The 24,194-nt window shown below is 36.6% G+C and overlaps 1 long non-coding RNA gene across 8 annotated transcripts in view; it reads right to left on the bottom strand.

Annotated features, from left to right (window-relative positions):
• LOC132352565 (uncharacterized) overlaps nucleotides 1–24,194 on the bottom strand; it is a 534,321-nt gene that overhangs the window by 335,064 nt on the left and 175,063 nt on the right. For all 8 annotated transcript variants that reach the window (XR_009498784.1, XR_009498781.1, XR_009498782.1 and 5 more), the window contains exons 3-4: nucleotides 13,044–13,087; nucleotides 7,738–7,804 (exon numbers count right to left, since the gene is read on the bottom strand). This is a non-coding gene — a long non-coding RNA (uncharacterized LOC132352565). The remainder of the gene's footprint in view (nucleotides 1–7,737; nucleotides 7,805–13,043; nucleotides 13,088–24,194) is intronic.

The following is a 24,194-nucleotide window of genomic DNA, read 5'->3' as shown; positions in this document are numbered from 1 at the left end:
CAAGGTAGAGATTATGAACTCTGGAAGAAAACCAAAATACTAGGTAGAGGGTTTAAGAGAAGTGCTGTGACATGAGAGAACCAAACTACAGGATGAAAGGCTGGAAGAGAAGCCTGGAATGGGTCTCTTGCTAAAGAGAGAAACAAGCTAGTATGTGTGCTCTATGCCAAGGAGAGAAAAGAGGAAAAAGGTAAAAGGGCAAAACAGTGTAATTTTTATCTCATTAACACCTCTCTTGATCTCTAAATAATATCTTCCTACATATTCCTTATTAAACCCAGAAATAAAATCATGATGCTAACAGAGGGAGAGCAAGAGGGAGTGGAGTAAGTTTGTAACGGTGAAGAGCACAGTATAATCTTCAGAGAATTTTAGACTGTAAGGAATTTTTTTCTCTTCCTATTGGTAGGCATTCCAAGAGTTATGTGTCCCTGACAAATGATTACTCACATTTCTGAGCCCTTACATTAAAATCTAGTGTGAACATGAAGAATAGAAATTTCAAATGTTTCAGTCTGTGCTGTTAAATATCTTAAATATATAGTTTATAAATGAAAATAAGCAGATCACCAAATCATAAGAATTATTAAGCATATAGGAAAAATTGTTTTATTAATAAAGTATTCCAAATAAAGTAGAATAGCTAAAGTCAATACTAGAGTGTATTCTAAAGACAGCAGAAAGTTAATAAATTTAATTCACTTTATATTAATTCCAAAATTGACCATGAAAAATACATATCACCTGGCAAATCCCGTTACACTTAAAAGATTTAAAGCGATGACTAAAAAACAAGAATGTCAATTCTACCAATGGAACTAAACGACTAGTAAAATGAAATAACTGAAAACTGCCTTTGTTCTAAGTAATTATGATGACTGAGTTTTTTTTAATTGCTTGCTCCCTTCCTCCCTCTCCATTATTCTGTAACGCTTGAACTTGTCTCATGCAGCGCTCTGGGAAAAAATTACAAAAGCTATGTTGAAAAAAAATGTGTGTTTGTCGGTAAATTTCATTAAAGTGAAATTCCAAAGCTTCCTTTTGACATATAATCATTTGCAAAATTTACACTAATGTTCAGATACAGAATAAAGGAAACTTAAAAGACTTAACAACTCCTCAGTATGGTTTTCTGTTCCTCTTCACTGCCCTAATCTGCTATTGACGATCACTTGATTTAATGAAAGGCCAGTGTTATACCACCTTAAGCAGACCAACGCTGACTATTCTCTTACAACCCATGCTCCTGAAATGCCTAGACTTTATAACCAGCAATATCATGAAGATATGCATTACCCTGTTTGGAGCACACAAAAAAACCTTTTTCCAGTTGCAACACCCAAATTATGTGTCCAGTAACTTTATCTGTTAAGTTGCCAGTTATCCTCAGGATATTATTAATCTCTGTAATTCTGAAACAGAGATGTCCCTCACTCTCTCTCCTCTCTTCTCATAATTAATCCAATAAAAACAAAGCACATCACAATCTTCATTTTTCCAATTTTGAATTTCTGTGAAAATGAACTTCTCTGTCACCTCCATCTGGCTAACTGGTTCTTAATTCTTCCCTATGAAACCCATGATTTTCCTCCCTATAAACAGTTCAGATATTACAAACATTATTCTTTCATATATTCTGTTCTTTTTTTATCCAAAAAATAACCTCCGTGATTTTCTAGACTTTGAGGACATCCACTTAGCATTTATTCTTCCCAACTAAAGAAGCCTAATGTTTTAGTCTGTCCTTATAGACTTTATGCCATTTAATACTTTTAGGGTTCTTCTTTGGTACTTTCAACATTGTGTATATATTTCTTGAGTATGGTAAAATTTTCCTGTGAAAAATTAAGAAACAAGAGAACACAGAATATGAAAGAAACACATTGTTGAACCAAATTCTCATGCTTATTTTAAAACATCTTTTCCTACAGATAATTATATATACCTAGGGTGAAAGAAAACTTTCAAATAAGAATTCATTCCCTTCCTCTCAGTGTTGCTGTGATGAGGGCAATGAGACAGTAAACTGAATCATACATCTCTCCCTCCTTCTCCTTCATTATCAGGACCAGGAACTGGAGAATTCAAAGTGGAGAGTAAAACCATGTAACATATTTTGTTAAGGCCACATGCTATCACAATCACTCTCCGAGTTCTTCTACTTGCTAGCTCTATAACCTTGGGAAAGTAACAACCTTTTTCTGCCCCAGTTTCCTCTAAAAATTGGGATAACAATAGTGTCTTTGAATTGGGTTATTATGGAGATTAAATGAGGCAATCTATTAAAATAATAATCATGGTATCTGTCATATCAAGCATGCAATAAACAGATCTCCTTACTTTTTAATCACAATGATTCTGTCCTCCTCTCATGAGGCCATGGTGGCAAATATGAATGACACTGATGGAGTACTGGGACACTTGTTCATACACATAGCGCTCTGAATGCTGCCTACTGAAAACCACTACACATCAAAATCTACTGCACATCAAAAATATACACATCCAAAAATTTTTTTTAATTTAAAAAATATGCATTGCAATACACATTATTTGAATCCTTCAAGCTTAGAATATAGTATTTTAATTTTAATTACTTTAAAGAAGGAATTATCAATGTCACCAAGGTGTTTAGCATTGCTTGGGATACCTTGAAGAATGTAGCAGAAATACAACAGGGCCTGTCTTCTAGAGCTTACCTTATGCTAAGATGACAAATACATCGCCCAGCTTATAACATCAAACATACTATTAAGACAATATAACACTAAGGGATAAATTGTAGAATAGGTTCCAAATGTTTTACAGAGGGGGAAAAAGATAAAAGAGAATTCAAGTTATAAAGAAAGAGTCTATATATTAAATATGTTGGAATTAATCTAAGCATTAAAGAATTTTTGACTAAGTCTTAGCTATCTCATTAGATGAAAAATATCCCCTGAATATGGGCCTGATTTATGCTTCTCCTGCACATTTTCATTCACTGAAAAAATTTGTAAGCACCTTCATGTATCAGGTATTGAGGAAGGTGTTGGGAATACAACAATAAACCTAGTACATTCCTCTCACTGAAAAAACCTCTGGAATTTCCTGCTCCTGACGTTGGTGGAGTGGCTTGTTGAAGAGCAGTATTTTCACAGGGTTAGTCTGAAACAATTTTAAAAGTTGCTGAGAATAAGAAATGGATGTGTTTAAAGATAGAATAATTTAAGTATTCAAGATATTGGGGAGAAGTGGAAGTACACTGTGGTGCTTTTCCCTTCAAGATATTTGTTAGGCTATAAAAAGGGCAGGATTAAGAGGTTGAGAAAAAAAGCAGAAAACAGTGGCCAAAACACTGAGAATCTGAGTTGAGTTTTGAACAATCTAATGAGACTGGGGAGACAAAAATTGGAGTTCAGAGGCCCTCAAAGAAGATGGCACGGATAAACACCCCAGACCTCCAGAAAAGACTTTGAAATGACCAGACTTTAGGATTAAGGGGCAGAGCTCACATAAAAATCCAGCATTGATCCAGCTCAGTTCAAGACCTGGTAAAGGTGATCTGTTCCTGCTCTAAGTAAATTAATATTAAATCCTCTCTGGACAAAGATAAAATCAAGCAGAACTTCACAAATTATCTCTGTAATTTTTCATGCCAATATCTGGTATTTAATTTTTTTAATTCTTAGGCATGCCAAGAGAGAGTTAAATGCTCAGAAATTGAGAAAAAATTAAAAAAAAAAAAAGAAACAGACTTCAGATGATGCAGACTTTGGAGTTCTTATACAAGGATGTTAAAATAACTGTGATTAATGTTTTCAGAAAATAGATGGGAAGATGGACAAATTGACCAGAAACTGAAATTCATTAAAAATTCTAGATTGAAAAAAACAATTAGTAAAATTAAGAAATGTATAGACAGATTAAATAGGAGACAAGAGTTTTAGAATGGGAAGTTAGGTCAATTGAAAGCACCCAGACTAAAGAACAGAAGGGGAAAATGATGGAAAAAAAGTTATATAAAAGACCTAGCAGATGAGTTATTGAAGACCTAGAAGGAGAGGAGATAGTGAGACAAAATGAGTATCTTACATGATATTGACTGAGGATATTACAAAAACAATAATGACATTAATCCACAAATCCAAGAAGCTCTATGAAGCCCAAGCAGGCTAAATAAAAGTCATAGTAATACTGCTGAAAGACAAAGACGAAAAGAAAAATTTTTTAAGGTGCTAGAGAAGAAAGATTCAGTACCTTCAAAGAATAGGGCTGACTTTCAATAGGAACAATGAAAACCATAAGACAATAGAATGCCATGTTTGAAGGGCTGAAAAGTATCTGCTGACCTAAAATTCTACACCTGAGGAAAACAATTTTCAAAAAGGAAAATAAAGTAAAGGTAAAAATCTACTAAAAAGAATTCTTCAGGCAGAAGAAAAAATATCCCAGATAAAAGCATGGAAATTGAGAGACAAATGAATAACAATAGAAAAAATAAATATATGGATAAATCTAAATGATTATTTACTTATAAAACAATGACATGAATTTCTTGGGGTTTAAAATATGTGTCCTCAAAGCACAAAAGAAAGGCTAGAGATGCATGGTCCTGACATGGTGATAAAAACACTACTTTATAGTAGATTTACTTTGTCAAGGATATATGTAATCTCTATAGCAACCACTAAAACAATAGCAGAAATACTGTTGTATTTACTAATATTTATTTCCTTCTATTCTATTTAGATTAAATTTTCTATTTCTAATTTGTTGAGATGGATGTTTAGATCATTAATGTTGGCCTTTCGTAGTGTAAGCCCTGAAAATTGTGGTTTTTTGTTTTTGTTTGTTTGTTTTTTGTAATGCAAGTGCCTGACTTAAACTTAGATTGCAGATGCATCCACTTCAAAAAGGCATTCACTTCAAAGACCGCTATCTCAAATAAACACATTGCCAGGCACACACTAGATAGAGCCAGGATGTCTCCCCACATGGAGCTGTCTTTGTTTTAGAGATCTTGGTTGATTTCTACTTGGTTTTTTCTCTTCCAGCTCTTAAAATTTCGGCTCTTATGTTTTAAATTCACCAATAAAGAGTGAGTCCGTGAAACCCTTAGGCCCCCATCCTTAATCCCAATGAAAGTAGAACCCCAGGCCCCTGTAGTCTCTCTCTCTATGCATGACCTTGCTGTGTGGACCCAGATGTGCAGTGTAATTTCCAGGTCTTGTAAGTAATAAACCTTTATTTTTACAAAGTTTCCTGATGGTTATCGCTGGCGGGAATCTTGCAATTATAACAAGAACTGCAAGAGCGGGTTCAACCACACATTTATTACTGATAGGCTGAAACCGGCCCACAACACCCTTCTTTCTAATGTATGCAATTGGGGCTATAAATTTGCCTCTTTAGCTTTGTCCCACATGTTTTAATGCGTCTTATTTTTATTAGCATACACTTCAAAATATCTTCTAACTTTCATCTTGACTTCTTAATTGATCCATATGTTATCAGTAAGTGTATTCCTTAACTTCCAGACACTTAGGAATGTTTTTAATGATGTCTAGATTAATTTAACTGTGACCAGAGAACACACTTTGTATGATTTCAATCCTTTGAAATGTACTGACAATAAGTGGCTCAGTGTACAGTCAATTTTTATAAATATTTCTTAGCACTTGAAATAAATAATAGAAAAAAACAAGAAGAATCCACATAAAAACTTGTTATTAGCATAAACAAGTAAATTTAGCAGGGTTGCTAGGTACAAAGAATATATTTAAAAATCAATTGTATTTTGATTGTATATACAATCAACAATTCAAAAATGAAAAAAATTTTAATGGTACTATTTATTAAAAACAGTGTGGTAAACGGGATGCAAGCCATTAGGACCCCTCTTAATGAAAATCTTATTAAACCAGCCACCAGCAGTACTGTCAGAAGATGAGAGCTTCCTATCCCAGCCTCTCGAGAATTTTCCTTGTTGACAAGGAGCCATCTTGCTCAAGAGCACGCCTTTCCTGAGGCAATCCATATCCAATAATTGATCACCACCCAGGGGCAACTGTGATGAGATGTATTTACTCACAGGTCCCTTTGGGTTTGGCCAAGGCTTTGTCAGAGCTATGTTAAAGTTTGACTTCTCCCTCTACCCAATCGTGCTTCCTCTCCCTCTCTTCCACAGTTGTTCACCACTAATAAATAACCTATATGCATCTGCTAATCCCAAATAGCAGACGCAAGCTCTTATATATAGGATGGATAAACAAGGTCCTACTGTATAGCATAGGGAACAATATTCAATATCCTGTGATAAACCACAATGGAAAAGAATATGAAAAAGAACGTATTAGTATAACTGAGTCATTTTGCAATACAGCAGAAATTAATACATCATTGTAAATCAACTGTACTTCAAAAAAAAAGGAAAAAAAAACCTATATGCCAAACTCCATCTTGGCATCCACTCATACCAACCTGCAACAATTGGTACCAGGAAAGTCCTAGAAAGTAGGCAATAAGATGAGGTGTTAGTGCTGAATCACCTGCTGCTCAACAGGTATTGAGGACCCCATGACTGGAAGTAGCAAAAGCTTCCATTGACATAGGTGCTGGTCCAACTGTTAAAACTATAACAGGTGATCACTGGGGTAGTGTGCCAGTGGAGAAGAATGCACTACCTAATGCAAACATCAGGGTTTTGAGAAGTAACAAATGAAATAGTACCTATAAGGGCAATGGGATTAGATGGCTATTGCTGCATGTCATTGACACCCTAAAAAATAATAATAATGAAAACATCCAAGGGATGAACAGGCAACTGAAAGGTAAGTGTGAAAAACACCAGACCTCCTTGGTAGCTCAAAAAGAATGTCTCATCTTCTGCAGGCAAAGGGCAAAGAAAGATCAGGACCAGGACCAGGATTTAGGAGTTAGAGCAGCCAAATTCCAGAGAAAATTAAATACCCAAACATGTTAGGTCTGTTATGCCAAGATCAGTGCTCTTACTATGGGCAGGGGGAGGAGCGAATGAGACCAGGACACTTGGGATAAGGATCTGGGCCTTCCAGAGCAGTAAAGTTTTTGAATTCAGAGATTAGAGGCATGTCAGGAAGTCCCCTCCAAAGTAAAAGACAAATTATTGCATCTTGTGTCTCTCATCACAAAGAAGAAAGCACAATTCCTGATAACCTTTCCTGGTTCCCGAAGGAGCATATTCCACACCTGGTGACACTACTTTGACTATACTAGGTGACATGTAATGTTTCAAGCTTTGAGAGGGACCCAGAGCACCAAAGGCTCTGCAGCAGGTCTAAGCTGGGGTGCAAGCAGTTCTGCCCCTTGAACCATATGATTCAGTAGATGCTATGGTATTAGAAATACCAATGTTGGGAAAAGATGCCACGTGAAACATGGAGCTTATAGCAAGCCCCAGAATGTAGTCCTCTGATTTTCTGGAGCAAATCCATACCATCTTCAGTAGAATTATACACCATTGTGGGGCGGGGGGAATCCTAGAATTTTATTGATCTCTGGTAGAGACTAAATGCCTGATCATGGAATACTAAGTGACCATGGATCTGGAAATGCACATCATGAGCTGGGCTCTGTCAGACCTGGTAAGTCATAAGGACAGGCAGACTCAGAAATAGTCCATCACAAGATGGAAATGGTATATCCTGGATCCAGCACTAGCAGAACCAGATTGCATAAGGAAGTTACAGAAAGAGCCCAGATCCCAGCGTCACTCACCAATATTGTTCCTGTGCACCTCCTTTAGCTCAGACCTATGATCACATAGAGGACTTCTTATTACCATCTGAAAGAGAAAGAAAAGACACAAGCAAGCTTTATAGCTGAATCAGCTCAGTATGTAATGCAAGGCAAACATGAACAATAGTTTCACTAGTCTTATTCAGAAGCATCCTTAAACGACAGTGCAAGGAAAAATCCTCTCAATCGTTGGATATCTGGGCAGAGCAACTAGCCATCCTCTTTGTGTGAAGAAATAGTCCCAGGTTAGAATGTATATAAACTCATGGATGGAGAATAGCCTGTCCAACTGGGGCCTAAACGCAGAAAGATTGGAAGATAGAGACAAGGAGGTCTGGGGTAGAGACATGTGGATGCACGTATGGGAGCGAGCACAAAGTGTGAAGACCTTTGTGTCACATGTTAAAGCATATCAAAGAGCATCCACTGCAGGAGAGGCACGAAACAGCCAACTACAAAAAATGACCTAGTCTGGTGACACCAGCCAGTGTCAGTGATGTCACCACAAAGCCACAACAGGCACATGAATGGAGTGGCTGAGACGAAAGATATGGAGGCCCAACTGTGTGAGCTCCCACTGACTGGGGCTGACTTAGCTACTGCTGCCACTGAATGCCCAACCTCAGAGCAGCAGAGGCCAAGGTTAAGCCCCAGTAGGGCATTATTCCTCAAGGAGTTCTGCCAAGTTCCACCGTATGGGGCCAAGTTTACTAAATGGGCTTCTTACTTCCTAAAAAGGCCAATGACTTGATTTCAGAGAAATACATACATATTCTAGGTATGGGTTTGTTTTTCCTGCACTTCAAGCCTCAGCTAGCACCACTATGTAAACGCTTATAGAGTATTTGCTCCACCACATGGGACCTACATAATATTGCATGAGAACAAATGACCCGTTTTGACATCAAAGGCGGTACAAGAGTGGACCCTGACAACAGAAAGTTAGGATTACATATTACACCACCAAAAAAACTCTTGTTGCTGCTGAAAGTCACAGTCAATGTGCCAGTTTAGAGGCAATCCACCATGAGGACAGAATTCCCTCCTCTGTGAAGCAGTGTATATACTGAACTAAAGAACTGTTGGTGGTAACGTGCACCTAATAGGAAGAATACATGAGCATGGGAACCAGGGCATGTGATGGTCTGCTTATCATCACTCTCCATGACCCACTGAAGGACTTTGGAATTCCCATCCCCAAAGCTCAGAGCTCTGTAGGGTTAGAGGTCCTGATCTCTAAAGAGAGCACACTTTCACCACAGAACAAAACAATAGTTCCTTTCAACTCCAAGCTATAGCACCACCAGGGACTAGCAGACAAGAAGAATCACCACCTTAACAGGAATAATTGGCCCTGAGCATAAGAAAGAGGTAGCATTGCTATTTTACAGTTATGGCGACATGGGTACTTTTGGTCATCTCTGGGATTCTCTTGCCTAGTTGTGACAAGTATAAAGACTTCAGCCTGACAAGAGCATGGAGACTAGGAACTCAGCCTCCTCAGGATAATTCATTAAGATGAGCTGGGGTAGTACTAAGTTTGAGGGAAATCTAAGATGGATAATGGAAGAGGGAGACAATGAGAATCAGTTGCAGCCCCACACAATCTGCAGTGATGGGGGCTATAGGTCTTCCTATGAGCCTTCCTCTTCTAAGTTTCTCCAGGGAGACGGGTCATCAGATTCTGGTGGAGCTGCTGCCAGAATGTACTTGAAGAAGTGGATCTGAGCAACATAAGAAGTAGTCTGTGATGGACACACCACAGGGAGTAGACTGAGATGGACACAGAGATGTACCACCCAGATCCTGCTCCAAAGAAGGGTTTATTATTCCAGATTCTTGAAGTTCTGTGGGCTCCTTCAAGGGTGCCTCAGCTGCAAAGAGCTACCTCACACAAGAGTACCCCTTTCTGGGGTAGTCCACATCCAATGACTGATTGCTGCCAGGGTATAAAGGTCTGACAATTTCTGCCCCTCCAGAGATATCTGTGATGGGCTGTATCTGCTCCCCGCACCTTGTGGGGTTAACCAAGGCTTTTCCAGGCTTGCATTGCAGTTTGACTTCTTTCTCTGCCCACTTTTGCTTCCTTTTCCTCCCTTCCACAGGGATTGATCCCTTATAAATAGTCTGTACACTAAACTTTTTCTCATCTGCTTCTGAAAGACCCAATCTATGACAATCATCAAAAAACAACAAATACCCAGGAATAAATCTAACAAAATATGTGTGACTTTGTAGAAAAATGAAAAAAAATGTTATTAAGAGAAAGTAAAGAAGATCAAATAAGTGAAGGAATAATTCATGTTCATGGATTGAAAGTCAATTTTGTACAGATGTCCATTCTTTCCAAATTGATCTAAATGTAATGAAATCCAAAAAAATATCTCAGCAAGTTTTATTTGTGAAAACTGGCAAGCTGGTTCTAACATACATATGAAAATTCAAAAGGACAAAAACAGCTCATGCAAAATGAGGTAGAACAAATTTAGAGAACTACAATTTAGGAAATCATAAATTCTAAAACTACAGTAATTAAAAGAATGAAGTAATGGCAAAAAAAGATGGACTAATAGATGAATGGAATAGAATCAAGAATTCAAAAATGCATATATAGACATTTGATTTATGACAAGGTAATGCTGAAGAGCAGTGTAGGAAAGGATGTCATCTCAACATATGGTTTTGAATCAATTGGTTTCCATATGGAAAAAAATTATCTTAACATCTATCTCACTTCATGTTCAAAAATCAATTCTAGATGGACTGTAGATATAAATATAAAAGAGAGAAGAGTAAAGCTTCTAGAATATAATATAGAAGAATATATTCATAACCTTGGAATAGACAAGGATTTCCTATACAGTATGCAAACACACACACACACACACACACACACACACACACACAGTCATTTCTACATCAAAAGACACAATTATGATAGTAGGAATGCACAGAGTGGAAGAAAATATAATCAACAAAGGAAATGATTCCAAATAACCAAAGAACACCTATAAATCAATAAGAAAAAGATTAAGCCCATAGAAAACTTGAAAAATCATTAAAAAGAGGATGGGGCACATACAAATGACCATTAAACATATGAAAAATCATACATCCATATTAGTCATTAGAGAAATACAACAGTATACCACTTCACAACTATGAATAGCTAAAATTAGGAAGATTGACAATAGTAGAGAAACTGGAATTCTCATGCATTGATGATTAGCACAAAGTGACACCACCACTTTGGAAAACTTTCAGTAATGTCTTCTACAACTGAAAAACACATATCATATGGCTCAACAATTCTACTTTTACTTTGATAGCTAACAGAAATGCACACCTATGTTCATTAAAAAACTATACAGACATGATCACAGTGGCACTATAATAGCTCAAAACTGGAAACAACCCAAAATCTATTTAGGGTTGAGTGGACCAAAAAATTTGCTATATTCATACAATGGAAGGTTATCTATGATGAAAAATGACAAAATACTGCTACTTACAATAAAATGGGTGCATTCCAGAAACTTAATTTTGAACAAAACCAGACCCCCAAAAATCATCATACTGCATGATTCCATTTATATAAACCTCAAGAGGATGAATGGAAATAACTTATGGAGAGGAAGAGTGGGTAGTGACTGTGAGAGTCACAAGAGGGGTTCCTGGGGTACCAACAATTGTTCTATTTCTTGACATGGGTGGTAGTGATATGAGTGTGTTCACTCTGTGAAAATTTATTGATCTGTACACATAGGATCTGTGTACTTCCTTTGGACCATAATAGGTTACATGCCCAGTACAATGTCAGATAGAAGGAAACAGATATCTGTTAGTTTAACTTGTGGACTTCATTTGCCATACACACAACTGCATCAAAAGAATGAGAGATCTGGGCACAGGGATGAAATATAAAAAGCAATCCATCCTCACAGGTGCGAAGGAGGGCTGAGGGGTGAGACAGGCCCTTACGCTGGTGCCAAGATCACTACGCCCTTGGCACAGCTGTGTGTACCCATGTGTCAGGCTCATTTTATAGAAGAACATGTTGCTAACTCTGTAAGGCTATAGACCTAAACACACAATCTGTTTCTAAGTTCACATCTTGTACCATACCTTATGTTTTACTTTGGCCGCTGAACTGGAATAGTCATTGCCTCCATTATTTCTAAGTGAAGGGGTTTTTAGTACTACATTTATGAGTTTCTCATTTTTTAAGTGGGTAAACCTGGCCCACAGCACAACCTTAAATACTTTTACTAGTAAAAACACCATCCACTGCAGACATGTTCTTCGCAGGGAAAAAAATCTGGCTTCTGGATACTTCGGTCTGGCCAACAGACATCCCACCAGGTTTATAGTGAAAGATCAGAGTTCTCCCACAACAGCATGAGGAATATTTCCCATCCCGGGATGACTGACTTCTGAGAGGAGTTTGCAGGACTGGCAAGACAACGCGTGGACCAGGCCAAACCAAACATCGAGTGGAAAAGTCCACTCAGACAGTGTTCCACGGGCTCAGGCCTCCTGAGGCCAGCCCACATGTGCCGCTGACTTCAGTTAGCGATGAAGCAGCAGCCAAACAGCACTGCACATACTGTACAGAGTGTGCCTCAGCCAGGTAGAGGAAAGGATGACAGGGCCACCGGGACACCATCCCAGGTCTAATCAGAAGAATACGCTCTGAGTTTTCCAGGACCTCATAATGCCAGAGATATTTTGAACATGGCTTTGAGCAAATATTTTGAGCATAAATGGCTCTTGGGACCCATGTGTCTAAATATTTTCCCTTTTATGCTAGGAGAGAAGAAACCTTCTTTTCACATCTCTACAAAGTGAAAAAACTTTTTAAAGAAAACTTTATTTAAACCACAAATGTATCCTACCAGATTTTGCCATCTCCCTTCAACGTTGTTATTCCTCAATTGCAAATTCACTAGTTAGGAACAGTGCTTCTATACATCCTACATCCTGACAAGTACACTATTCATACCCCAAAGTATCGAATATTTATTCACATGATCGTTACATCTACTTTGTTAATTTATTCTAAAAACTTTAAAAGGTGCTATGGAAGCACCTCTGAAATTATGCCTCCAATAAGAAAACTTTCATGAAGAAAGAAAACAAATAATTGAAAGTTGTTTGCATATTTACTTTAAAATATGTGACATTTATCCATTTGGTCTAAAACTGGAAGGCATGATGATGCATATATGTGACAAATGCAGAACAAGACATTCTCTCCCCAAAAGATGAAAAATCGCTTTACTTACAGCATAGTAGATTTCACAGAGCAGTTGAAGATGTCAGAAGATTTCTAAATGTGAAAAGAAAGATTTATTTTTAAAATTCTGTGAATTTCAAAGAATTGTGCAGATATATAAATCAGATTAATTATATTACACGCACTAATATTTCTATGACTAACAATGGCTGTTAACACCCAATTTCCAAAAGGATAAATATTTCCTGACACATAAATTCTTACAACTAGAACAACATAGTTTTTCCAAATAAATCTTTTCACATCCATTTAAATAAAATCACATCTTATTGGGCAAAGAATAAAGAAAGAATCAAAAATTAGTGTAAGCTGTTAACTCTTAACAAACGTCAGTTGTCTTCTGCTGTGCTTCCTCATGCTTCCTCAGAACTCCACATCACCCCACTTTGCAACTTACTTTTTCAGTCACCTCAGTAAAAATTTAAAGATTCTGACCCTTCTTCAAAGAAGGGTGAAAGACTGAAGCCCAGGTCAATTCACTCACCAAGGAGATAAGATTTCCCCCACTATCCATTTTCCAATGCCAAAATATTTATGAGGGAAAAGAGATGGGTTATTTTGTCCAATCCAGAAAATGTTTTGACTAAAATATTTATCTTTTTCTTTTAAGATAATATCTAAATTTTTATAGCTACTTACAGTTTACAAAGTGCTACCCACTATTTTTTTTAATCCTCACCAGAGCAGAGCTCGGATCACTACTTTGTAGACGTAGAAACTGAAGCCAAAACCTGAATCTAAGCCCTCGAGCCCCAGCACAAGCTTTTGCCTCTTAACCATATCTGAGAGAAAGAGATGAGGCTGCTTAGGACTCCCTTTTGTTGGGTGAGATGCAAAAAAAAGATACAGAATTTAAAAGGAAAAGAGATGCTAATGGAGCCTGAAAAGATGCTTGGCGATTCTGACTAGAATTGTGAGAAATTTTTTGATAAAGGAGAACTGAGACAGGAAAGTGATCATTTCAACCTTTAAGGAATTCACTAAAAAATGAGAACAACTTTAGTGTTAGCTCTCTCAGAACCACGCTAAAGCAGGGGTTTTGACTGGCACTACAGAAAAAAAAAAATCTGAGACAAAACACCACATATGCAGTTGTAGTAAGGATGGCTCTAAGTTAAAGCTGCTTGTAACTCACAGCCCCACAACTTGTGGGAGTGTTAAAGGTTCCCACGATCCCCTTCTGCCTTCATCTTCTATCTGCTTCCACATGCACTGTCTCGGTGTCTCACTGTGTCAACCAAATTGTGAACTCATACACTTCACTGGTTTCAAAAGAATTAAAACAAATATTACCTTCTTTTAAAAAATCATACACAGGTAAGTGTGAGCAATGGAGGTTTTATTAAAGATTTCAGAAGACTAGAAGGGTGTGGCATAGCTCCAATTTTACAATTCATCTTTCAGATATACTTTTTCAAAATTTCTCTGACAAGAATGGGATTTAGGGGTCCTATCTTGGTCCCTTCTCTAGCTGGCACCTCATCTATTCTCCCAGCCTCTCATCTTCCCACTAACTGCCCGTGCTTCTCACTGACTTTCTCTTCCTTCTCATTTTCCTTCCCATCCACCTCAAGAAATGTAAAATGTTCATTCCTGGCTCAAGTTTAACAATTTAGTGGTTGTCTTGTGTTGTTGAGCTGTTCCTAAGATCTCACCATCCAACCCCAAGAGATTACCCAAGTATATCCCCCCCACCCCCCGCAGAGACTAAAGGAATGGGCAATAGTCATAAATGACCAAATGACCTTGGCTGGCCACTGATTTTTTCCAAAAATGTACATTTAAAACTAATTTAGATAATGTAGGATTTGTCCTATGCATTTCATATTCGTAGTTGTTTTAGAAGTAAACTGCTTGTGTGTATCCAGGTCACATGAATTTGAAGGATCAGCAACTAAAACCCTTCATACAGAGTCCTGAGCAGTAAGTAAGGACATGGTCTCTGGAGGTAGACAGCGGAGTTGAAATTCTGTCTCCTCCACTGCCTTAGGCAAATTACTCAACCTCTCTGGCCTCAATTTCTTCAGGTGCAAAATGGAATGATAGGAATTACTTCCACCTCATAGGGTTATCATATGAATAAAATGAGTTAACACATGTGAAGTCCTTAGAACATTGCCTGGCACATGGTAAGTACTGAGTAATGGTGGATATTATTAGAATTATCTTAACTCACTACAGAAGGCAGTGGTATCTTTTTTCCTTATATCTCCTCTTAAGCATTTGCTATTTTTTCTATTTTTTTGTCAATTACTAATGTGCTACTTTGAAATAACTCTTATACATCTATAGTATAATAGAATACAACCTATATGCTTATCTTTATTCAAAGGTTTATAAACGACTGTTCTAGATTATGACCTTACAGACATTGACTGCGTTTTAACATCTTTCTGTCTACCATAGTGCTCAGTAAAATAGCTTGCTCATAACAGGGGCTTAATTAATATTTACTAGTTCAAACACCAGCTGTAATAAAACCAATTGTGTGTTGATATACTTTTAACTTGGTTTGTGATACCTTACTGGAGAATCCCTCAAAATCTATTTATCAACTTGTGTTTGCCCTTTCCTCCCTCTCAATTACTGGAGATATTCTGACTTCCATTTCCATAAGCTTTTCACTGTCCCTACTGAAATGCCAGGCCAAAAAAAAGTGTGAGAGAGAAAGAGAAGGAGAGAGAGGGAGAGAGAAGGCTAAATAAATACTTATCCATGGTAAAGAACATATTTCTGCACCTTATTTTGTTTTCCAGCAACTGCATTTTCCATCATATTTCCAATGTAAAATATGCAAATAATTGCAGAATACTTTTAGTCGTCATTTTAAAATCTATTGGAAAATGTGGGTATACTTTAGGATGAGATTTTTTTCTCTTGTGTTTTTAATTTTACTTGAAAACTACTTTATTTGTATGTAGCCAATAGTTGGGGAAGGGCTAATCTATAATAGTCATTTTAACTATTTTTCATGCCAATGAGAAACTCAAGGATTAGAAATTACTTTCCAGACATTTAGGTCACGCTGTCTCTTCATTGCTCTGCTCATGTCTCTCATTCTCACTCCTGGGTGCATACACACCCCACCTTAAAGCAAGTTCTCAGACTCACAAGAAACCAATTTCATGAATTAAAGGAAGTCTGTCAAAGGGAAAAAAGGGGGGCAATTTTAGGTCTCTGATCCTTTTTGGATTGCAAAACCTGAGGCTTGGGATGCCTCCAGACACCTGCACCTAACCAGGAGAGCAAGAATGTGTTTTGTGGCTCTCTACTTACCTATTAATGGAACGAATATTATTATTTTTACAGAATAATTTTGACCAAAATTCACTTGGCTAAGAAATGGTAAATATAGAAAATCAAACTACTGACATATTGTGCCTCTTTGTATACATTTTAAAAAATATATATCAGGTTATAGAGATACAGACATATACAACTTGTCTTCAAAAATAGTAGCAGACATCCAATAGTGTTTAGTGGGAACACTGGAAAGAAGTAACAAGTAAAATACGTAATCTATGGTTTAACATAGGCTAAATTGGAGTTCATGTGTTGTATCATTCATCAACCCTCACTCTAACACCCACACCCAAGGTACATATATGCAGTAAGTGATATACGTAGGCGCTTCTGATTTGTAAGTAGAAGATGAGAAGGGAGCTTGTGGTTCGAGTCTAATACTAAGAAAGGAGAAGGTGGCAGGGGTACTATGATGTCTGTTCCCAGTAGAACTCTTGTTTTATGTTTAAGACCCTACGATTAGTGAAGTGGGGTTCAAAAATGATTAAACTCTTTGACATGAAAGATTCTGTAAGATATCGGACCCAAGAAGAGGTTCTCTGGGACTTAAATTTTTCAAAAGTTGAGGCATGGAATTGAGGAAGAAGCCATTCTTCCCACTGCTGCCTGGAATCCTATGACATGTTGGCAACTCAAGGACTGCAGCTTGAGACACATCTGAAGATATTTTTCCTGGAGTAAACTAGTGTCCTCATAACATAAAGTGGCAATAATGAGCCTTCTCAGGGAGCAATTCTATATACATAGGAGCTAGAACATAAGAATACAAAGACTGGGTACCAAGTGACAGCTACATCTAGAGTATGGACGTTTTGAGGCAACGTCTTGGAAATATATGGAAATAACAGAGATAGATTGAGGGTGATAGTCTGAAATCCACCATTATACATATAGAGGCTAGCACATGGGCAGATATGTGATTAAATGTATACTGGGGTTTTAGAAAGCTAATAAATGAAATCATCTTTTCCTCTTCCAACTTCAGAAATAATTGAGAGATAGAAGCAGGACTTAGGCAGGAGGAAAAAAAATACCCATTTCATTATTAATGGTTAGGGAATGTGGCTTAGGTGTTCAGTAATCATGAGCTTCCTAATACTGGATTCCCAAATTAAACAGTCACAGGCAGTGCTGAAGGCGGTAAACCTCCTCAACAGGGGTAGAGTCTGGAATGGAAGTGCATGACAGAATGTGTGCTCTCTGTAGGAAAATCCATAGAAAAGGACATAATTAGGCTATATATGCAAAATTCCTCTTTCCAAAGTCACCAGTCACTTTGGGAGCACTGCGGGAGAGGATGGGATAAAACACCCAGGGATATCTCACTAGAGGGTGCAATAAAACACCGGTTTTACTGTCATAGAAATTCTCCCACATGGAAAGCTGGGGCTTGTAGAAAGAATGTTCCTCCCCCATCGGCAATGTACAAGGAGCCTGAAGCTGAGCCAGTCATAAGCAGAATATTTATGGAACAATCTACCATGGTCTGGTCTAGGCATGTGCCAACAATATGAGTTAGATGCCAATAAATATCTGTCTTCTTAACTCCCAAAACTTAGTATAGGTTGGATATATGCGCATTTCTACTCTTCTTACTTTTTCAAAGGGCTGGAGGAAGAAGTGTGCTTCCTAAACAAAATTGGTGGTAAATAAGGCCATTTAATAATCCTGCTATTACAAAGATGATTTAGAAAAAGATTTCCACTTGCCATTTAGATAGTCCATGGAGATGAGGAGGGAAGAGTGATAGAGATTAGATTCAGATTCAAAATAACTTTTATAAAGTGCCCACTGTATGTCAAGAACTAAACTAATACTAATACTTTCATTTAATATAATTTAGTCCTTAAAACAGACACATTAAAAGAAGAGAAATTAAGATTCAGAAGGTTAAATAACTTGTTCAAAGAGTCATGGTAAAGAAGAAATAGAATGATATTTTCAACCAAGTGTGACCCAGACTCATTTCATTCTGCTACACAGCAGACAGTATCAGTACATAGATATCAAAACAATTATAGCTTTTTAAATCTATATTTTTGGGACAAAACTAAAAAACCTATGCAATTTTGAATAATACTATTAGGTAAATTAATCTACCTGATATCTTAACAGTTCTTCTAAAAGCAATTTTAAATGATTTTTTAAAATATTAAAAGCATCTTTTCTGGGAAAAATTTAAAGGATCAACAGCCACATGACTAGTATATTGGTAAATGGTCTTCATTCCCCCTTCAAATCATTGTTCATATATCCTTCATCAAACCCAAGCCTTGGAACTTTTACTACAGTTAGGGAAATTTCCCCTTGACAATGCACAGATACACAATAACCCAGTGATAACCACTCTCTTGCAGCTTTTGCACATGAGGCATTTTAAATGCTGGTGGAGATAAGCTATCTCCAAACCAACATAAAATCTGAAGTGGAAGAAAACAGGCCCCCTCATTTGTTAAGTGATAGCTCAGAGAAGGAGTACAGAGTGTCCTGAAGGTATATCAGAAACTATGCAGCTTAGCCTGCTTTGATTGTTCCCAGAGTCTCCCTTGGTTGTTCTGGCACACTTCCTCTCAGATTTATTTTCCACTACACCACTTCCCAGACTGATTAGAAACAAATACCAATGCCAAATAAGTCTAAATATGCCTGAGGTCCTCTCAAACAGCTTGGCACCTCCTGCTGCTTTCATTGGCAATTCCATGATGGGGTTTTCTAGAGAAGTTTTCATTTAAACTCAGCTAACGCAATAATTTCAAATTTTGATTGATTCATTTTCAAAAGTATTTCTACTTTTCTATTTGGAAAGACCAAGTTATACCCTTGGTTAAGAGAGAGAGAGATTTTACATAGACTTAGCCTTAAACATAAGTGGAATAAGCAATGATCTGAATAATTTGAGAGATACCGCAGAAATCTAAATTATCTCAATATTTTTTGCCCCACTTACTTTTCTTGGCACTTCCTACCTTTTTATCTACCTTACTTGATATATTCACTTTTCAAGTCCCTCGTTTGAGCTGGAAAACTAAAGCAATTATCTCTGGAAGGCTGGTAAATACATATTACCTAGGAAGAGGAAATGGGGGAAGGTTGTATTGGAAGGGGGGGTCCATCTCTCATTGAAGAATAAAGGAGAACTGCTTTATGGGGCTGGCCATTTTTCATCTTTAGTAGCAGAGATTGATGAGAAGCTATGCATGTTGCACAGAAATAGTGAAAAATTATCTCATGTCTGTTACTTTGTGACCAAGGGCAGATCAATTTTAATATCTCAAATTCAATGTATGTTATCATAAAGTTCAGAGTAATTCCTGGAAATGGTTAATTCAACAGTATGTAAACAATATGTAAACTGAAAAAAAAAGCCATATTGTTTTCCTTATATCAATTTAATCATCTGAAAGATGTGATAGCTCTAAAAATAACACATCCAGACTATTAAAAAAAAAAAAAAAAAAAGTCTGGTGAAGAGCACTTCCCAAATGACAGAGTAAGGATCTCAAAAAATCTGCTCTTCTAGAAAAGTAATAAGAACATTGTCAACATTTTTTAAAATCAACATTTTCAGAACTCTGGAAATTAACTGAAAGCTTGCAACAATACGAGAAGAATTTATTCAAGGAAAAACACTGAATATCAGGAGGAACAGTAGGCTTTTTAGCATTTTAACTCACACTATTCCCATTCTCCTCTCCCCATTTTCACAGTAGCCATAAAAACCAACAGACTCACAATTATAGTAGCTGTGAAAACCATAAACCTAGCAGGCACTGGAGGGGGAAAAATAGGTTTGGATCTTCTTTTAAAAATCCCTATTCCTAGAGATTTGTTACTATTTGACCTGGCTATTAGCTCCCTAGAAGCCCTCACTTGCGGGACTCATCTTTATTTGGTATAACTCAGAGCTTACTGACTGTAAATAGGCTTTCCCCAGGGCATTTATTGACAACAATCAGCAGCAATTGTTTAATATCACGGTTGACTAAGGTAGGGAAAATAGGGCAAATGAGGGGCTGACCAAAAAAATTAAAAGAAAAAAATGGGGAATAAGATATCTATAGTAGGCTGTGAAAAGGTCTGACATTATCTGGGAATTTAGAAGGCCACATGAATATGCAGGTGTATTTTTTATATTTTTAATTTTCTGTATATTATGATGTTTTGACATTGTAAGAATCTTTCTGTCTGGGGAGAGACTGCTCCTCCTGGGACTAGCCAATTCTTGGATATAGTAAAGGATTGGGAGGGAGCATGCCTTTGATGTGCAAACTAACCAGTCCAGACCTATATATCCTCTATCTGGCATGTGCAGCTCAAGGAGGCCTTAATCATCCCAGGGCCAGGTACTGGTAGCAAGAGACCATCTCTATAGGCCAAAATTCACTGGAGTTATTTAAACTACTCAATCCTAGGCTATTTACCCTGGCCTGTCTTGCCTTTCCATAGAAAACCCCAATAAAGGCTCTGACCTAGACTTTCCCCTCACTTCTGAATTCTGTCTCCTGACCAAAACCTGGTATTCCTCACATGATCCTGTGTGGCGTTCCATGCTTCCTGTTTATAGAACTTGTGAGTACAATAAATTTTGTTTTCCTGAGACTTTCCTGTGTCCCCATTATGGCCACACTTGACTGACCATCACGTAAAAGAAGAGAGAACAGCAGAGCTGTGAGCATGGCCAGGAAATATCTGAAAACTCTCACCCCAGGTTGACCTTGAGTCTCTGCACAAGCAGGAAATAAAAGCTAAGACAAGGTTGTAAACTACTGGAACACTGAAGGCATGCCCCCAACTTGCACACAAAGCCTTTCAACAAAGGAGAGGAGATGTACTGTTTCAGGGCATTTAAGGATATCTCTATCCAATCATAACTGACTACAAAGCTAACCGAGTAGAGGCCTCAGTGGCCATGCATGACAAAGAATAGAGACTTCATAGAATTTGTTCAGGAAAGTCACTAAACAAGTAAACAGGCAGCAGCAACAGCTACAACAATAAATATTAATAACAACAAACCCTAAAGGGGGGATGTGAGCTCTAGAGTTATGTCATTATGTTATTTAAAATGTTCAGTTTTCAGCAAAAAAGAATTATGAGACATGCAATAAATAGCTAAATATGACACATACACAGGAAAAACAGTCAGTAGAAACCATCTCTTAGGAAGCCCAGGTTTTAGATTTACCAGACAAAAACTTTAAATCAACTATTACAGATAAATAAAGGAAATTATGCCTAAAGAGTTAAGTGAAAGTATGAGAAATAATATCTCACTAAATATATAATAACAATAAAAATATATAAAATATTAAAGAACTGCAGAGAAATTCTGGAATTGAAAAGTACAATATTGAACTGAAAAATTCACTAGAAGAGCACAAAAATGGATTTGAGTTGGCAGAAGAATCAATGAACATGAAGACAGGCCAACTGATTTATCCACTGTAAGGAGCAGAAATTATAAAAAATGAAGAATAATGAAAAGATCTCAGAAGCTACTGGAATACCATCAAACATACCAACTATGCGTAACAAGAGTTCCAAAGGGAGAAAAAAGGAAAAAAAAAAAAAGGAACAGAAAGAATATTTGAAGAAATAATGGCTGAAATTTCTCAAATTTGATGACAAACCTGCACATCTAAAATTAACCTGCATATCTAAGTACCTCAACAAACTACAAGTAGGATAAACTCAAAGAAAACCATAGTAGATACATCATAATCAAGCTATCAAAAGACAAAGACAAAGAGAGAACTTTCAAAGCAGCAAGAGTGGTGACTCATCACTTACAAGAAATATTTAATAAGAATTACAGCTGATTGCTCATCAGAAATGATGGAAGCTAGGTGGCAGTGAGATGGCATTTTCAAAGTGCTGAAAGAAAAACACTTCTAACCAAGAATGTAATATCCAGCAAAATGATCCTTTCAAAACAAAGAAAAGCTTAAGACAGTCCCACACTAACAAAATCTGAGAGAATTTGTAGTCCTATAAGAAACAGTAAAGGAAGTCCTTCTGGTTGAGATGAAAGGACACTAGAAACAGGAATCTACACAAAAAAGTAAAAAAATCTAGCAAATGGGATGAAGTGAGAGAGTGGCATTGACATATATACACTACCAAATGTAAAATAGATAGCTAGTGGGAAGCAGCCTCATAGCACAGGGAGATCAGCTCGGTGTTTTGTGGCCACCTAGAGGGGTGGGATAGGGTGGGTGGGAGGGAGAAGTAAGAGGGAGGGGATATGGGGATATATATATATATATATATATATATATATATATATGTATAGCTGATTCACCTTGTTATACAGCAGAAACTAACACAACAATATAAAGCAATTACACTCCAATAAAGATGTTAAAAAAAAAGAACCCTAGCAAATTTAACTACATAAGTAAATATAAAATACAGTATAAATGTATTTTTCATTTGCAGTTCTTTTCTTCTCCTATATTTAAAAGACAACTGCATAGAGCAATAAAAAAACTGTATTAATGGACATGTAATGTTTAGAGATGTGATTTTATGATAATAACACAAAGAAGTGGGGGAGAAAATGGAGCTATACAAGATCAAAGTTTTTGTATACTATTGAAATTAAGTTAGTATTACTCCAAACTAGATAGATATAAATTAAGATGTTAATTGTCATCCCTGGGGGCAAGAAGTAATAGCAGAAAAAATGATAAGAAAATTAAAATGATACAATAGAAAATATCTATATAATACAAAAGAAGACATTAATGGAGGAATAAAGAAACAAAGACATAGACATATAAAAAAACCAAATGGCAAAATAGCTGGTGTAAACCTTATCAGTAATTGCATTAAATGTAAATGGCTTAAACACTCAAATCAAAAGCAGAGACTGACAAATGAATAAAAATGCATGATCCAACTATATGCAGGCCATAAGAGACATAATTTAAAGACACAAACACATTGAGAGTAAAAGGATAGGAAAAGTAAACCATGTGACAGTAACCAAAACAGAAAAGGAATGGCTATACTCACAAAGTCCATAAAATGGACTTTAAGACAAAAATTGTTATTCATGGTAAAGGATGTTTTCTAATAACATTAAAAAAATCAATCCATCAGAAAGACATACACATATATGTGTCTAACAATACAGCCCTTCAAATACACAATGGAATTAAAGGGAAAAAATAGATAATTCAACAATAATAGCTGGAGACCTCAATGCACAACTTCAATAATGGATAGAATTAGAGAGAAGATCAATAAGGAAATAGTATCCTTAAATAACACTATAAGCCAATTAGACCTAACAAACATCTACAGAACACTCCATCCAAAAACTAAGGAATACATATTCTTCTCAAGTGCACACAAAACATTCTCTAGGATATTCCTTATTCTAGGACATACAAGAGTCTTAATAAGTTTAAAAGGATTAAAATTATACAAAGTATGTTCTCCAGTCACAACAGAATGGAATTAGAAATCAATAATAGGAAGAAATTTGGGAAATTTACAAATATGTAGAAATTAAGCAACATACTGCTAATTAATCAATGGGTTAAAGAAGAAATTACAAGAAAAAGAATCACAAAGAAAAATAAAAACTCTGATTTAAAATTAGAAGATAATTTAAGATAAATGAAAACAAAAACACAATGTACCAAACTTATGGGATGCAGCTAAAACAGTATATAAAGAGAAATGTATAGCTTTAAAAATATTATATTTAAAAATAAAGATCTCATTATAATAAATTTAAAAGATCTTACATCAATAGCTTAACTTTTTGCCTCAGGAAACTATAAAAAGCAGAGCAAACTAAATTCAAAGCAAGCAGAAGGAAGGAAAT

The sequence above is a fragment of the Balaenoptera ricei genome, chromosome 18 (assembly GCF_028023285.1).
Source record: "Balaenoptera ricei isolate mBalRic1 chromosome 18, mBalRic1.hap2, whole genome shotgun sequence".
Lineage (NCBI taxonomy): Eukaryota > Metazoa > Chordata > Mammalia > Artiodactyla > Balaenopteridae > Balaenoptera > Balaenoptera ricei.
This window is presented reverse-complemented; position numbering and strand designations above follow the sequence as displayed.